Raw genomic sequence first — 18,313 nt, forward strand, 5'->3', positions numbered from 1 at the left:
AAGCAAATTGCATTACTCTCTGAGAATTAGTTTCCTTTTCTTTAAACCATGAATAAAATACTTCTCTCAAAAGATTTATTAGAAGATAGAACAAGATGCTTACATAGTAATCACTGACAATGTAGGTGAGGGCTTAACAAATATTTGCTTAATGTGAATTGTTAAAATGAAGTGCAAGGGCCTCAATCACGCTATAGATACAGTTGCAGTACAAACCTCTCTGGTAGTTAATGTTTTAGTTAAATGCAGCTACAATACAATGGCAACCCTAAAACAGGACAAGATATTGAAAATAGGAAAAATGTTATATTGGCATATAATTAACATTCTTTGCAGGAAAGATAATTTAGAAATCAGATTGTGTCAATGCTTAATCTTGAGAGTGAATATTCATTAGCACTATTTGCTTATATGAATACACATTTTTATTTTGACTAACGTCTATATAAATTAGAATTATTAACAAATCATTGCCACATATTAAATTGCACTTTACCTATATAATCAAAATATACTTAAAACTGTCATGCTATTTTTCAATGAAATACTCTTTGCCTTTCTTTTTTTACATTAAAATCTGGTCTTTACTCTTTCAATCAGATTTCATTTCCATTTGTGAATAGAAGAACCAGAAATTCTCATCATGATGTAAAATGTGTTCATATGAATTTTACCTAAATATTCAAGTATTTTTCACCCAAGACTTGTTATATAAGAGCCTCATGGATACTTTTGGTCATTCATGATCTCATTTTAAATGGCTGTTTTGAACTGTTGAAGTCATGAAAAACAAGAATGAAGAATTGTCTTAGATTGGAGGAGACTAAGGAGACAAGATTACTAAACGGATTATGATAACTGGGTTAGATCCTGAACAAAAAAGTACATTTGTGGAAAAACTGGTAAAATCCAAATAAAGTCTATAGTTAATTATTCTTCTGGTACTATTATTTATTAGTATTAATACCAATAAATATTAGTATTTATCAATACTAATATTGATAAATAGGCTATGATTATGTAAGATATTCACATTAGGAGAAGAGGAATGAACATAGTTAAAATTAAAAGCTAACATATTTACCCTCTTAATAGTATTACAATGAGATTGAAATACACTGATGCACAATGCTTAGGATCTAGAATCACTAAATATATGTTGGTTAGCTTTGTTTTTAGGCTATTCAGAGATATTACTCTAGAGTGTGGGTATTTGTTTTCCATATTTATTGCTATCCTTGTTTTTTTTATTTTTTTATTGTTGGAATTCAGTATCTTAGAGCTTCTCATACACAGAATTTAAGAGTGTTCCCATATAGGTATTAAGTGTTTTCTCTTTATTTAATATTTATTAGTTTGAATGCGCTAGTTTCAAAAATTATTTTATTGAGGTAGAGAATAGATTTTATGGAATGTTTTATTCACCAATTCAGTGTCCTCAGAATCCCTTCCTTACATGCTTGATAGCAAATTAATTCATTAATGATTAATACATTATATTAATTCATTAATGATTGATAAATTATATTAATTCAAACCCAAGCTTATATTTATAAGCCCTCAAAGTAATTTTTTGAGCATACTTAGTAAAAGACATCATGTTTTGGTGCAAAATAAGTATCCAACCAAACAAATAAAAACCCTTACTCCAAAAAAAAAAAAAACCACAAAGAGAAACAAAAACAAAAACTGAGATGAAATGAAAAATCTACGATAGTTTTTGTAACCAATCACTGCCATTTTGATGGTTCTTTATCTTTCTTTTAACCACATTATGGAGGTTTAATTTACATACCATAAACTTCATGCATTTTTTATGTTGTGCTGGTTTGAGATGGTTGTGTACCCCAGGAAAGACTGTTATTTTGACACATTCTGTTGGGTGCAGAATTATAATGGGTGTGATCTTTCGATTGGATTGTTTCATGGAGATGTGACCTACCCAATTGTGGCTGGGACCTTTTGATTAGATTAGATGTGACCTACCCAATTGTGGGTGAGACCTTTGATTAGATTATTTCTGTGGAAGTGTGACCTTGCCAATTCAAGGTAGGTCTGACTTTGTTTACTGGGGTTCTCTATGAGAGGATAAAAGACAGAGACACTTGAAGAGAGCTCAGAGATGCTTAGAGAGAAAATGCCCAGAGACGTTTTGGAGACAGCCATTTGGAGTTGCTAAGCTAAGAGATGAAGCCCAGAGTTTGCCCCAGAGAAGCTAAGTGAGAACCCACAGATGCTTAAAGAGAAGGCCACTGGAATCAGAAGCTGAAAGCAACGCAACCTGGGAGCAGAGGACCAGCAGATGCCTATCAGGTGCCTTCCCAGCTGACAGTGGTGTTCCGGACACCATCGGGCTTTCTTCAGTGAAGGTAGCCTCTTGTTGATGCCTTAGTTTGGACACTTGAATAGCTTTGGAACTGTAAAATTTGTACCCTAATAAATCCCCTTTGTAAATGCCAATCCATTTCTGGTATTTTGCATTTCTGGAAGTTTCAGCAAACTGGAACATATGTCCAGTGAATTTTAATAAATATTGGGTTATACAATCATGACCATCATCCATCATCCAGTTTGGAAATATTTTCATCACCACAATGAGCTCCTCCATGCCCATTTGCAGTGAATCCCCATTCCCATCCATTCTGAAGTAACCACTAATCTATTTTTGTTTCTATAGAATGGCATTTTCAGGGCATTTAATATAATAGAATAATATCTGATTTTTGTGTCTGGCTTGTTTTACTTAGATAATATTTTTGTGTTTACTTCAGGTTGTTGCATGTATCAGTATTTTATTCCTTTGTATTTCTGAATAAAATTCTGTTGTAGGAATGTACCATGATATGTTTATCCATTTCCCAGTCAATGGATATTTGTGTTGTGTTCTCTCTTTGGCTATTATGAATAATGCTGATAAGAATATTTATGTGCAAGTCTTTCAGTGGGGATAAATGATTATTTTCTTCAATGATGTCTGGTGACTATTTTTTTCTTAATTTAGGGAATTCTTTAAAATAAATGACATAATTTTAGTACTTTTTCCTATTTATTATTTGATCAACACCTAGCTTCTTTTTCTTAATAAAAGATGTGGCCATCGATTTCAAAATAAACTGGCATTGCAATGCCGGTGTTAAGATAAAATTATTTCTATTAATTCAACTCACATATTAATATTTCTAAATTTTATGTTTTCCAGTTGATTTTTAATGAGAAGTTATATCAGTAAAAAATGCATGAGAATTCAATGATCTTTTCAGAAAGTGTCAATAAATAATGTTAGGTTTAATGTTTTTAAATAGCTTAATTTCCTGAAAATAATTAAAATCACAGTTTTTTTTTAAACACCAGAGCTTTTCTAGGGTAACTGTGTCTGCTTTCGGTTTAACAATACGGAACAAAAACTGCCATTTTCTATTTATAAATTGTAACATGTGTATTCTTTTAAAAAAAGTCAATCAGAGAGAGAATGTATATTTACCTACATTTTCATGTGATTATTGGCCTATATTGTTTACAAGGTAATACCATATTTTCATGTATGCTACCTACATAGTCTGCTTTTGCTTCAGAGGTAATATGTGCCATGTCATTATCCTAAAGCTGATAAATGCCAAAAAAAAAACACAAAAAACAAAAAACAAAACTGTTTCAAACACATCAAAAGTATAAAAAGTGTAATCCAATAAGTATTAAGCAAACAACATAAGTTTTTCTTATTACTTGAGCTTCTCCTTACACGCCCTCTTTATTGTTTAATCTTCTCATTTATCTATTTTTATGTTATAATGAGAAACAATCACATCATAGTTCTTCCCACATCAGAAAAGGCATAATTGCCAGGGAGAAGTTGCCACCTAATGGACCTGCTCTGTAGAGTTCTTAAGTTATTTGCAGATTTTCTGTATTTTAGCTATTTTTCATGAATGGAAGAAAGGGGATATTTAGTAAACACCCTCTAGGTTCCAGAATCATCTCTTTTTCAAAACAATATTGTAAGATAGATTTATAAATGAGGAAATCTCTGGGTCAGAAAATTTACATTAAAAACCCAAGGACAGACAACACATAAGAAGGGCGGAACAGTATTTGAGTTCATTTCTGCCTGACTCCAAAGGCCACCATTTACCCCAACAGTTTTTTTCAGTATCGTTAGTCTATATTCATATGATAGTTCATAGTGCATATATTAGTCAATGTTGAGGTATTTTAAAATTAAAATCCATACATTTTATATCAGAGGAAAAAATGAAATTTAATTTTAAGACAAAATATAGCACTTTAAAAATTATTATAATATTAGAAGCCAAATATTAAATTCTAATTCAGAAAATAATCTCAAAGATTTAGGCTACAGTTTATTATCTATTTGATCTGGATTTTAAAAAGTAAGATAAATCCACTGTAATCATTAGTTTAGACAACATATAATGAGGTCGTTACTTTTCTTAAAAGAGAAATCTTACTTTCTGACATAAAGATTCATTTTGATTCACATGAAAGATAAATAAGTGAGGACTTTTGTTAGGAACAGAGGCCCCGTCTTTGAAAGTCATGCAAATTTTTAAAGCTGTATGGTGGTCTTTTCCTTTCCACAACTTGTACTTTTCTCTGTGGTGTTTTAGTTTGCTAAAGCTGACAAAACGCAATATACCAGAAATGTATTGGCTTTTAACAATGGGGATTTATTAGCTTACAAATTTACAGTTCTGAGGCCATGAAAATGTCCCAATTAAGGCATCAACAGGACAATACCTTCTCTGAAGTCTGGTTACTAATGAGTTCGGGCTCCTCTGTCAAATAACAAGGCACATGGTGACGACTGCAGGTCCTTCTCTCCCAGGTTTTATATGTTTCAGCTTCCGGCTTCAGTGGCTTCCTCTCAGCTTTTCTGGGGGCTTCTCTGAATTTCATCTCTATTTCATCTCTTAGCCTTTGTATATGCTTTATCCTCTTATAAAGGACTCTAGTAAGAGTTGATTAAGACCTACCCTGAATGAGGTGGGCCACATCTCAATTGAAATAACCTAATCAAAAAGTCCCACACAATAGTTCTACACCCATAGGCTTGGATTAAAAGAACATGGCCTCTTCTGGAGTAGATACGACTTCAAACTAGGACATGTGGCTAAGGAATCACAGTGCAATTAAATAGCTGAAGGAGTATCTCAGGCTTTGGATACAGGAGAGAATCTTTTCCCCATCAATACTATTTGTGATCTATGACAAGCAACTTAATAAAATCTTCAGTTTTCCCTTCTGTAAAAGTGAGGATGATAATAATCCTTACCTGATGAAGTTTTAAAAGAGATTAATTATCATGGAACAATTCCAAATCTCAGTGTCTTTATTATAGTTAGCAGCTAACACTTTGTTTGTCTTCCTCTTCTCCTTCTGGCTTTTGACTTTCTTGTCACCAGAAAAACAAACAGCTTTTATTGTTTTTTCCTAAAACACAAAATATTTTTCCAGCCATACATTCTTTAATTCCTAAAAACATATTTCATATCCCCAATATATCTTATCACCACCAACAACCAGCTATTAAAATAGCATTAATATTCTAATTATACTGAAAGATATCTTTAACCTTATAGAATGGTTAATAGTTCCTTGATGGCAAAGGAAGACAGAAGCCTAGAGGGGCATACAAAAATCCACCTGGTGAGTGGCTGAAGAACACCTTATCATCATCATCATCATCATCATCATCGTCTTAGTCAGCATTCCATCCTAATCTTTCATTATATAATTCTTTAAAAATTCAGTGTGTCATCTCACAACATCACATAGTTGATCTGCCAAATATTGTGGAAATAAGTAGTTCAGCTACTAACGTGCTTATTTCATAGTTAAATATATTAGAGCATACAGAGCTTAAAGTCACTTATTCTGTAAATCTCGGTGATAGACCTGTAATATGCCTAAAGTCTTTTGACTTCAAATCCAACATTTAGTTTCAATCAAATATAATCTTTAGGGCAAAGACGGAATAATGGTGTCCAGATTGACAAACAAAAAAATGTATATATGATATAAAACAGTGGTTTTCAAGTAGAGGGTATTTGACAATGAAGGACAGTGATCACTGAGAGACTAGAAACAATAAGGTGAGCACTACTATTCACTCAGTTCATTTTTTTGAAAGTTGACAGGATTCATTGAAGGGAAAGTTGTCGTAGTTTGCCAGCAATCCTCTAACAAAGTACCACAAACTGGTTGGCTGAAAGAACAGAAGTTTATTATCTCATGATTGCAGAGGCTAGAAGTTTGAAACCAAGGTGCTGGCGGGGCCGTGCTTCCTCCGAGGGGGAGACTCTGTTCTGTACCTTTCCTGTGGCTTCCAGTGAGGGGCCCCAAATCCAAGTCACTCCTTGGCTTCTGGGCCATAACTCAATTTCTGCCTCTGTCTCTTGGCCATTTCCCTCTCTGTCTCTCACACTGTGTCTCAATTTTCTCTTCTTATAAAAATTCCAGTCATACTGGATTAAGGCAAACTCTAATCCAGTTTGGCCTCATCTAAACTAATATCTTCAAATATTCTATTTTAAAATAAGTTCACATTCACATGTCCACATGACAGGAATGTGTCTTTTTGTAGGACATGTTTAAATCTATAACATAGGGGAACCCAAGTTGGGCCTGGAAGTGTTTCTGAATTGGAATGTTGCTAAGAGTCAGGGACAATGAAGTGCCTAGAATTTGCAAGACAGAATTGGGGGATGGGAGGCACAGGGAAAGGACTCTGTCTGTAGCAAGTCCCCCTTGAGTATTCAACAGAGTACTAATTAGCACTTGTGTATGAGGAAACTACCTCAAATTTGGGAAAGAAGCACTTCAAAGCATTAGAAGTAATAATGCAAGTCATAAGACTCAATATTTTAAGATGCCAATTTTTTCCCAATCTACCTATAGCATTAATGCAATCAAAATCCCAATCACCAAATAAAAAGTCTTACAAGAGCCGGAACAACTATGAAAAAGAACAAAGTTGGAGGCCTAACAGGGCCTGATCTCATTACTTATTATAAATTAGAGTAATAAATATGTGTGGTATAAGCATAAATATAAACAAAAAATAAATGGAACTGTGTAAGAATGCAGAAAGAGACCCACACCAGAGATAAAGTTACAAAGGCTAATCAGAACTGAATGGATAGCTTTCATAAAAAATGATGCAGAAGCAATTGGATATCCATATATGCAAAATGAATTTTGATCAGTACTTTGCACCATGTAACATTAATTCAAAACATATCACAAACTTAAATATAGAAACTTAAAATTTACAAGTTGTAGAATAACATATAGAGAAAATTGTTGTGAATTTAGGTTATGGAAAGATTTTTTTAAATAAGATACCCAAAGTGCCATCCATAAAAGAACACATCGGTAAGTTGAACTTCAGGATAATTAAATAAGTCTGCTCTTCAAAAGACACTGCTAATAAAATGAAAAGTTAAGCCACAGATTGGGAAAATATTTTCAAATTATATACCTAATCAAATAAATACCTGGAATATATAATGAACTCTCAAAATCCAATGATAGGAAAAGAAACAAGCCAATTTTCAAGAAGCCCAAATATTTGAACAGAGCTTTCAATAAAGAACATATATGGATGGGAAGTAAACGCATGAAATGATGCCCAATATCATTAATCCGCAGAAAAATTAAAATTCAAACAATAATGATATACCACTACACACCTGTTAGAATAGCTAAAATTAAAAATATCAGGCATTGGCAAGGATGTGTAGAAACTGAAACAGTCATGCACTGACTTTCGGGACTGTAAAGTAGTACAACCACTTTGAAAAAGAGTTTGGCAGAATTTTGTTTTGTTTTCTTTTCTTGTGTTTTTAAGATAAATGTATCTACCTTTTGATCCAGTCACTGTACTCCTAGTTGGGTTACTTATTTATCGAAGAGAAGGAAAAAAAAAAAAAAGAAAAGAAAAGAAAACAAAGACAAAAGCTTATTTCCACACAAAAATGTACACACAAATGTTCATAACAGCCTTATCTCTAATAACCTCAAATTGGGAACAGTCCAAGTATTCATCAGCAAGCAAATGGATAAATAAAATGTGATACACACTCTGCTGGTTTGTATATAATATGTCCCCCAGAAAAAGCCATATTCTTTAATGCAGTCTAGTGTGGGCAGATGTATCAGTGTTAATTAGGTTGGAATTTTTGGATTAGGCTGTTTCCATGGAGATGTGACCCACCCAACTGTGAGTGACATCTTTGATGAGAGTGTGACCTCTTGATTGAATGTTTCCATGGAAATGTGGCCCCACCCATTCAGGGTGGGTCTTGATTAGTCCACTGGAGTTCTATAAAAAGAGCTCACAAACAGAGAGACCTCAGAGCAACTGAGAGTGACATTTTGAAGATGGCCTGCAGCTAAGAGAGGACAAAATGCCCCAAGAGCAACATTTAGGAGAATGCCATTTTGAAACGCAATCTGGAAGCAAGTGGACACCAGCCACGTGCCTTCCAAGCTAATGTAGGTTTTCCAGATGCCAATGGTCATCCTTCAGTGAAAGTACCCTATTGTAGATGCCTTACTTTGGACACTTTATGGCCTTAAGACTATAACTTTGTAACCAAATAAACCCCCTTCGTAAAAGCCAATCCATTTCTGGTATTTCGCAAGTGGCAGCATTAGCAAACTAGAACATACACATACAATTTAATATTACTAAGCAAATTTTTGATACTTGCAAGAGCATGAGTGAAGAAATAATTATTCTCAGTGAAAGAACCCCAGATGAATAAAGGATATGTATTGTGCCGTTCCATTTGTATAAAATTCTGGTAAATGCAAACTAATCTATAGCATCAGAAAGCAGATCAGTAGTGGCCTGGGGATGGGAGTGGGGGCTGGAGAGTAAGAGGGAAGAATTACAAACCCATGAGAGGAAACTTTTAAGAGGGAGAATATGTTTTCTACCTTTATTTGGGGGATAGTTTCCTGGTGTATATAACATATCAAAACATATTCCCAGTTGCACTTTTAATATGTACAGTTTATTTTATGTAGTCTGTAATCAATAAAGCTTGTAAACATTTAAAAATTATCTTTCTCTAAGATCCTGTTTGATTTAAACCTCCAAATTATATAACATTATGATCAGCATAAGTAATATATTAAAATGGCTGAAACTGATATTTATTTAATTGGTTATTCAATAGCTACATACAGTCCGTTTGGTAATTTTGCATATTCATGGGATATTACGTATGTGATAATTATCATTTCAAAACCAAAAATTAGGATATACAATTTTAAAACTCTAAATTGAATGCATGCTTCTATGTGGAGAATTGGAAATTGGGGCAGATTAAGGAAGTGTTTAATCCTCCAGTGGTTATAATGGGTAAGTTATAATATTGTAATGCATTTTTTTCTTAAACTGTAGTCATACATGCAACTGGTTTGGTAAAGACCATTGCAGAGGAGTGAGAAAGATCAACATATATCTGAGTTCATTTATTTTAAATTAAGTTTGCATGCATCCTCAATCTGGAACAGCTATTGTCTATTAAAAAGCTATATTGAAAATGAAATAAGACTTCTTTTCAAGCTTAACTCTGCTCTAACAAGATCCAAGATTTTAGTCTCAAATTTTGCAATATGAGAGCTAAACCTAAGAGAATTATTTTTACAACACTGGAAAACAATCTACATTGAGTGAGCATGTGAGAAATGTTTTATCTTTTTATATGTGAACAGAACCTTTAAAAATTGCCTTTGGCCCAGTATTCCCCCATAAAAAAGTTCTGATAACTATACAGAAATAATAGGGAAGTGTAATTTCTTGGGTCAGTCATATTGCATTGCTATGATGAAATGAGTTGGGTTTTTATTTCTAAAAATTTTTCCAAAGGTCTAATAAATCAGCATAGTCATTTTCCTAAAAATACTGAGAGGCCAAAAATTTTTAATGCAGTTTATTATTTCCCAAGGTATAATAATATTATTATGTATTTTTACATTTTCTCTTCTTAGGAGATCTTCTATTATTTAAATCATTTGAACTCTCCCCCTTCATGAAAATCAGAGAAATTCCTATAGAATAAAATTATTTGAAGAAATATTTATTTATGATTTTGTTAAAAATTAATTAACCAGATTAATATTTCTATTTCAGGCACTATTCAATTTTGTTCTGAATTGACAATATTTTATTGAACAGTATTTTATTTCCATGGCAGCGGTGGATAGTGGCTCATTTATGACTATTTAATGCAGAGATCATTGTTCCTTTTATTAAATGATACATCCCATAAGCTTGAAACTATGACTGAGACATGTTTGGTCCTCAAGAAATACTTGTTGAATGGAATATTTTGATATGCCTTTAGGTGTTGGATTTTTATGGCAATTCTCCTAGACAATATGTTTCTAAGGCAAAGACCATTCCATGATTTGATGTTTACTTACACATATTATATATATTACATATTGATCACCTGTAAGTTAATGTTTATAAAGACATTCTTTCAATTTCAAAATTGAATCAGTCACAGTGGGGCATAAAGAGCAATGAAACAGAAAATGTCAGGAGATACCCTATGCCTGTTAAGCAGAAAAGATTCCTAATCAGAAATATTGCCGACTGAGACTCAATATGCTTGATTGAACTTGAAATATAAAAATTTTTTTTCTAAGATTTTGCAGTGTTTGCCACTTCAAATGGTTTCATTATGAGTCTCCTAAAAATAACATATGTAATCATCATACCACTATTACATCAAAGAAAATTAACATTTATTCAATAATATTTTTATAGTTATATACAGCTCATATTTAAATTCTCCTTTTATAAAATTTGATAATGCAACATCCAATCAAATTTTATACATTATGGTGGATGGTTTGATATGCTGCTCACATCATCCTTTATGATTAAAAGACATATTATCCCCAGTTGCCGGATATACTCCCAGCAGATAATCCTCTCTGACAATTCTTCTTGGTTTTCTTAAATGAGCACTCCTCATTAAACCCTGGCATAATAATCTCCATTTGTAGCAGCTTCCCAGGGAATCCAATCTGTAAAACACCTTGCATATCTCGATAGTGTGTTAATCACTGTAGCCCCTCTGACCTTTACCCTGCTTTGAATGGCGTTGATATTTTTGAGTACTTCAGGCTATTCAGTTTATAGAATGTCCCACTTCTGAATTTTTCTTCATGAATAGGTTCAGAGTAAACATTCCATGCAAGTACACTGTATGAGTTTTATTGTGTATTTCTATTTGCATAGCTTCAGGGGAATGAAATGCCAGATTGCCCCGTGATTGGTGAGTCTAAACTGATTACCATATTAAGAAGGACAAGATGGTGACTCTCAGATCTTTCCATTTCAAAGATACATTTTCCCCATTTTTAAGTATATTTTAAGAGACAGATGTAAGTTGTCTGTAATTAATCTGTGGATGGTACTTTGAAAATGTGCCAAATTATCTATTCCCTAAAAACTGTTCGCCTGCTGTTTTATTATCCATAGATGATCCTTGCCTGAATTACTTATTACTTTGGGGAGGCTGAAAAATGATACTTTTAATTCTATCAATGTTTCCACATTTATGGACTCACAATCTTCTGTAAACCAGAGCTTCTCATTTCTCTTTGTTTCTTTCCCTCTATCTTTTTATCTTTCTCTCTTTCTGTTTCATATTACTATGTACTCATGGATTAATTTCATTATTCAATTTATTATAATCCATGAATAAAATTTTCCCTTTGTTGTTTAAATTATCCTGTGTGTCAATGTCAGGGAACCTTTTCAAGCTGGATCAGGCACAACAAGCTTTTCCATGTTCACTTTGTGAAATGAGCATGGAAACAGCCATTTCTTAAAGAAATTCTGCCTCATCATCCTGGGGAAATCATATTTCAAGTCCATGACTTGGTCATTATTTCTAGGTCTTTTTAATGGATATTTCTATAATTTAGAATTTTGTTTGAGATAAAATACTACATGAATTCTCTTATATGCTAAATGAGTTTATATAAATTTGAATACGTTGGTGAAGATATTTGTACCTAGAAATTACTTTGTGGTAAAGTTTTCATTTATAGATTTAAATTATTTAGTACTTTATGGGTCATTAGGATTTTCCATTTCTTTTAGTATACTGTTTTGGAAGTTAGTTTGCCTAGGGAAAAATGCATTTGTATCCAAATTTTCAAGTATATTTATAAAAATTGGTGCATCTTTTAATTGCTTTTTAGTATATGATATGATGTATCTTATTTTGCATTTTCTATTTTATTCTTTGTCTTTCTAGGAATTTGCAGATTTTATAAGTTTTCTCAAAAAATATTTTGCATTTGTTGATACTCTATATTGTATACAGATTTTTGCTTTTTAATATTTGTTCTTATTTTTAACATTTCCTTTCTCCTAATTTCTTTGGGTTTACTTTCCTGTTCTTTCTATAACTTTTTTCAAATGAATATTCAGGAAGGAAAGACTGAAAAATCAGTGCTATAATGCATGTATTTACAGCTTTTAAATTCCCATCTAAGCACAGTATTATTCATATCACAAAAGTTTGACATACTGTATGTTGATTAAAATTGTATTTTATCATCATTCATTTAAAATATTTTCTAAAGTCTATTATGATTTCTTATTGATGCTATATATATATTTTTAATTTTGCTTTATTTACAAATGTTTAGAATTCCTTACTTATCTTTTTATTACTGAATTCTAGATCAAGTACACTATCATCAAAAAATAGGTTGTGAATTTTTTCAAGCTTTTGGGTTTTATTGAGACTTGCTTTATGACCCAGTATGTAATAAATACTAACAAATGTTCTTTGTGTTTGAAAAAAAAAAATGTGTGCAATATAATTTTGGATGTAACTATATATATATATATAGTATATATATATATCAATTAGATCAAGTTTGTTAATTATGTTCTTGAAATCTTCTACATCTTTAGTGATATTTGTATATGCTTATTCTATAATTACTATTGACATGTATCAAATTATTCTATCTATTGGTGAATTTGTTTATTTCTTCTTTAATTTGGCCAGTTTTTGATATATATGTATATGTGTGTATATATATATATATATATATATATATATATATATATATATATATATATAGTTGTGGTTTAAATCCACTTTACAGGTTACTATCAGGAAATAGGAGTTTCTAACAAGCACTGTTAAATTCTTTATATATATTATATATACATAATATATATATATATATGGAATTCTTTCTTCTTTTTAATCACTGAATTTCAGTTTTCACAGATATTCTTAGGACAATTCAGATAACTGCGGTTTTCAGGGAGATCAGTTTTTGTACATTAAGAAGTTTATTACATGCTCCATTTTTCTGCAAATAACTATTGACTGTGTTAACAAACACTGTCACAGAAACAAAGTGGGTTTTTTTGAAAGCCAAAGATCAATGAATTTATATTTACAAAAAGCCGTAAACAAAAAAGGATGCATTTCTCCTTTATTGGGAGAACTTAAATAGATGTTTAAGACATCAAGGCAGTGATGATTCTAAATCATAATGAAATTCAAAGTTAAGGATTTGTTTGTTTTGAAACCCATATTCATGGGCAATTGTGACCAAAGCAAACTCTTTCGTCTACTAAGTTGAGTTCATCTGCCCAGGATGTAGATTATTTACCCATTCCCAACACTTCCTCTGTATCTGATGCATGGAATATGAATTAGTAGCAACACCACCATTTTACTTTAAAGAATAATTAGTCCCCTTGCTAGGTTTTCTTTTGAAGATTTAGCCTTCAGTAGCACAAGTGCATCCAAAAGAAGTGGAAAAAGCATTTCTTTGTAAACTTAGAATACTTGGAAACTCCTCTGATCCTTTTCTGAAAGTTGGTCACAATTAAGCAGGATCTCCTAAATACAGAAAACCCCAAAAGCAAACTTTACCATACTCCCATCTCAAAACAAAACAAAAAATGTTCTTGATGATTGAAACAATTCTTTGAAGAAGAATGTTTGCTATAACTTTCTTATTAAAAAAAAAATAAAGCAAACTGTGGAAGGTGGGCCACTTCAAAATAATTGTAGATTGCATTCCTGCTTTATTAAGCTTAGTGGAAGTGCCATATATCGAAATTTAGGGGGAAGTGTCCTTTTTCTCTTCCTACTTTTTTTTTTAAACCTGCAGTGTGATAAAATTCATATCTAGCCTGTGGGTTTAAATCCACTTTACAGGTTACTATTGGGAAATAGAAGTTTCTAACAAGCACTGTTAAAAACATATTTTATGTGCAATTTAAGTACATTACACTCCAACTAAAACATTTTAAAGGTTTGAAAAGTTTGTACCCTAGTACCTACTAAGCTTGGCTTCAGCTAAATGGCCAATCTTGTTTTAAAAGGTGTGAAAGTTATTTATTTTTTAGAAAGAAAGACTAGTTTTGAAGGGGCCATGGTGGGCAACACAAAACCAATAACTTTTATATCATCATACACTTTATAATTCACTCTCATTTATATACAAATTTCATGTTTATAGGTACAAAAAGCAAAGAACTACAAAGATTTAAGCAAATGCATAATCAACTACATTCAATAATTAATATTGTTGTCCTCATTCCCCATTTTCTAAGTCCAGGAGAAAACTTAAAATGCACATGGACTTAATTTTTAGAAGTTAGAGACTGTGTGTAGTTCTGCACATGCCTGGGTTTCCCCAGAACTGAACTGAGACTGCATCATATTCTAGGCCAAATCAGCTAGAAGGATGTCATCCATGGCTATCTGACTTTCACTGCTTTTGAGAAGCAAACTCCCCAGGGTTTCAAAACCAAAATTCATGCTCTGTGTTTCTCTAGTGTTCAACTGAACTTTGCTTTCTAGAGCAGGTAGGTTTTTAGTGCAAATTCCTTCTGTTTGTGTTTCTGTGTCAGATGAATCAGTGCTCAAGGGAAAGCTGGAGTGTTTCAGAATAACTGCTGAGAGGCAGATGAGGACTGCTGTCTAAAAAGAAGTTTACGTCTGTCTGTATCTGGGTATCAAAACATTTCAAGGCTTAAGAATTTAGCATTTTCCTAGAACGTTGGATGGAGCAGAGGTGTCTGCGAGTAAAGAGTCAATTTGTGTCTCTGATATCAGTGTTCATATCACTAAGTTCACTCTCTTCCATTTGAGTTTGGATATTTGAGTCCAAAAAGAACACTTCAATATCAAAATCTATTCTGAGAGTCTGTTTTGGGCCAGATTGAGCTGTGTGTTGGGTCCAGTGTTCATGTTAGACAAAAAGACTGAGATTATCCAATGTTTGACCCGGCAGTTTACTTGACAAGATTCTTTCTAAATTACTTAATAAATCTATGGTTTGGGTCTGACTATCTGTCATGTTTTGTGAAGGAAGCATGCTGTTCTGTTCATTGAAGTTTTTAATTGGTGCAGATTTCTCAGTACGTGATTTGATGATTTAGGGTCGTTCTGAGGTAACAAACCGTGAGTAAAGCCTCTGCTACTAAACTGTTGCTTACAGTATTGTCCATAGAAACCCTGTATGACGAGTGGACATTCTCAAAAATGTCTCCACACTTTGCCTCTTGGCCCAGGTGTACCCAGTCATCTGTGGAACTTTGCCCTCCACTGGTTTGATTTTCTCTGGAGATCCCACCTAGCTGGAAACAAGCATCTAAAAAAGCATCAGTCTGAATAGCTATAGATGAAGTTACTTTAGAACTGTGTAAGAATGTGTGAGTATAAACACTATAATGGGAAAGGAAACCTGAGAAATGAAACTCGAATTCGTTTGAGAGCAAGTTGATTCAGAGGAGTCTGGGGAAGCCCAGTGAGCAGAAGGCAGGAAGCTTGGTGAGGCCTAAGACAGATCCGCCTGCACATCGATGTTCTTCTGACATGTGTTCCCTAGTTGTGGTAAAGTAAGAGATGGACTTTTACGCAAGTTCACTTGAACACCTGTGCTAACCAGTTGAACGGCAATGGGATTCACAATTTTTGAGAAAGGCAGGCTCTCCTTAAGAGAGCTCGCCTCTGAATCTAGGCTGAGGGTCCGGGTTCCTAGGGACAAGGGAAGTCAGTGACTGGCGCCCTTGGCAGAGCCCTGATGATGGACACCCACTGTCACAGGTCCAGCCGAGGAGTTGGCCATAGGCACGGAGACACAATAGGAGAAAACTGCATGATCAACACAGTTGATCCAAAGCTACTTCAGGCTTTGGTGAAAGCAACTTCTGAGGATATCCTGGAGGTGTTGTGAGAGTCTGTTTTCTGGCATTAGAGCTGCAAGAGTCTTCAAAGGAAGCTATTAGATTTATCTCTGAGGTTTCTAATTCTTGAGTGTCTGGTCTAGAGGATGGTATATCAATCATTGTTTTGGTGGTCTTTTTTTTGACAACTTGTGGTTGGTTTGTTCCTGGAGTTCTCCATTTTCCTTTTCTTGTGATGTGAATCCCTGTGCCCAGCAGGGCAGCCTGTTCAGTAGATGTGTGACTGCAAGGCAGTTCTGCTGGCATAAGGACAGCCACATGTGCACTGGAAGGTCTTGCCACAATCCTCTGCTTGTCTTTTCAAGTTCCATTCAGTACCATAGGAATTGTTGCACTGACTACATTTATAATTCTTTTCGGCATACATGTTCATAAAGTGCTGTATTACAAGGAAGAATTGAGAAAATGGTCTGTCAAGGCCTCTAAGGCGTCCTTCAATTGGAGAACAGTAGAATTTCAGCACAATTTTCAAATCTTTCCTTATTGTTGGATTTACTCTGCCATCCTGCAGGCGGTGGTCCTTGACCAGGTGCATGTTGGAGCCACGCATAGTACACAGGGTGTTGTGCAACTGCCAGGATGACGGCACCTGAGCCTGTATGCCATCAGTACATACCAATTTGGAATCTTATTTTGTAATGTTGAAATGTTCCTGCTATCAGACTTTCTGCATAAAGTCCATTTTATGTATGCATGGACTATCTTTTTTTCATAATTTTACTTTCAATATCTGCAATTTTACATAAGAGAGTTTATATCTCTTTTCTCATATATGTTTTATTTGTTACCTGTTTTGTTTCATTTTTCTTGTCTTTAAACAAAGTAATTATTTAATTTCCCTAGCACATTAGCTTGATAGTCACACATTCTTTTATTATGTCTTTAATGATCACTTTAGAGTTTGTACTTTAGAGTTATTATAGTTAAAATTATTACTCTTACCACTTTCCAGAAAATACCAGACCTTAGAATCTTTGAAGTGCCTTTATCCCCATTGCGTACATGGTATACTGTTTTCATATACTACTTTAGCTAATGTTTTCACAATTTAATAGATATTTTAAGTTCCAAAAACTATTTTCATTAGTGTTAGGTATTCAGTGTTTGCTTGTATTTATTGTCTGATTTACCAAGTCAGCATTCATCATTCCTTATTACATTTCTGTACTTTCAATTAAGAGCATTTTCTTTATGCGTTTTAGTAATTCATCTAGGTTAGTTCTGCTAGCAATAAATTTCCTGTTTGTTTTTTTTTCCTGAAACTATTTTTATTTTTAAATTTAATCTTCATTTTTGAAGGATATTTTCATGTGAAATTTTCATCCATTGTCTTCTGGCTTCCATTGTTTCTCTTCAAAAGTCAGCTATCCTTGAAGTTTTTCTTTTCCATCAGGCTTCTTTTAACAGAGAAGAAAGATGTGTTACAGAGTTTAAAAATGCATATAATTGGAGCCACAAAGCAAGGAAGAGAAAATATACAAGAGGCAATCTGGGAAGTGATAATATCCAAGATTTTTCCAAACTGAGGAAAGAGAGATTCAGGAAATTCTAAAAGACCCAAATAGGAGAAAGTAAAAAGAAAATCTAGTAGATGTCAAATTACATACATGGTTCATGTTATATTTCTACCAAACGGCACTGCTATGAATGCTATCACTGATAAATTCTCTATGTGAATAAACTATTAAATCTTCCAGTAACCCCATGAGGCTAATAACTTCCCTAAATTCAAAGGATAGATAAAGGGATACTGCTGGTTTTGAAATGCCAGCACTCAAATCCATAGACCATTCTCTCAATTGTCACTCTATCCCATATCCCAAATCCCTGCTCCTTTTACTTTTCAACATATCTAAAGCTGTATATTTCTCAAGACACTTTCTAATACCTTATTCCAGGTGGCCATTATTATCTCCTTTCTAATCTCACTGCACCTAATTTGATGCTTTCCTATCTATCATAATAAAGCTGAGGTGACCTTATCAAATACAAATAACATTTTTTCAGGCTTTGAGGTAAATGTTAAGTAGT

At 33.3% G+C, this 18,313-nt stretch overlaps 1 pseudogene; it reads right to left on the reverse strand.

Annotated features, from left to right (window-relative positions):
• Positions 1-14,681: 14,681 nt before the first annotated feature.
• LOC119516918 lies at positions 14,682-16,814 on the reverse strand (annotated as a pseudogene).
• Positions 16,815-18,313: the final 1,499 nt, after the last annotated feature.

Source organism: Choloepus didactylus, chromosome 20 (genome assembly GCF_015220235.1).
Source record: "Choloepus didactylus isolate mChoDid1 chromosome 20, mChoDid1.pri, whole genome shotgun sequence".
NCBI classification, from domain to species: Eukaryota; Metazoa; Chordata; class Mammalia; order Pilosa; family Megalonychidae; genus Choloepus; species Choloepus didactylus.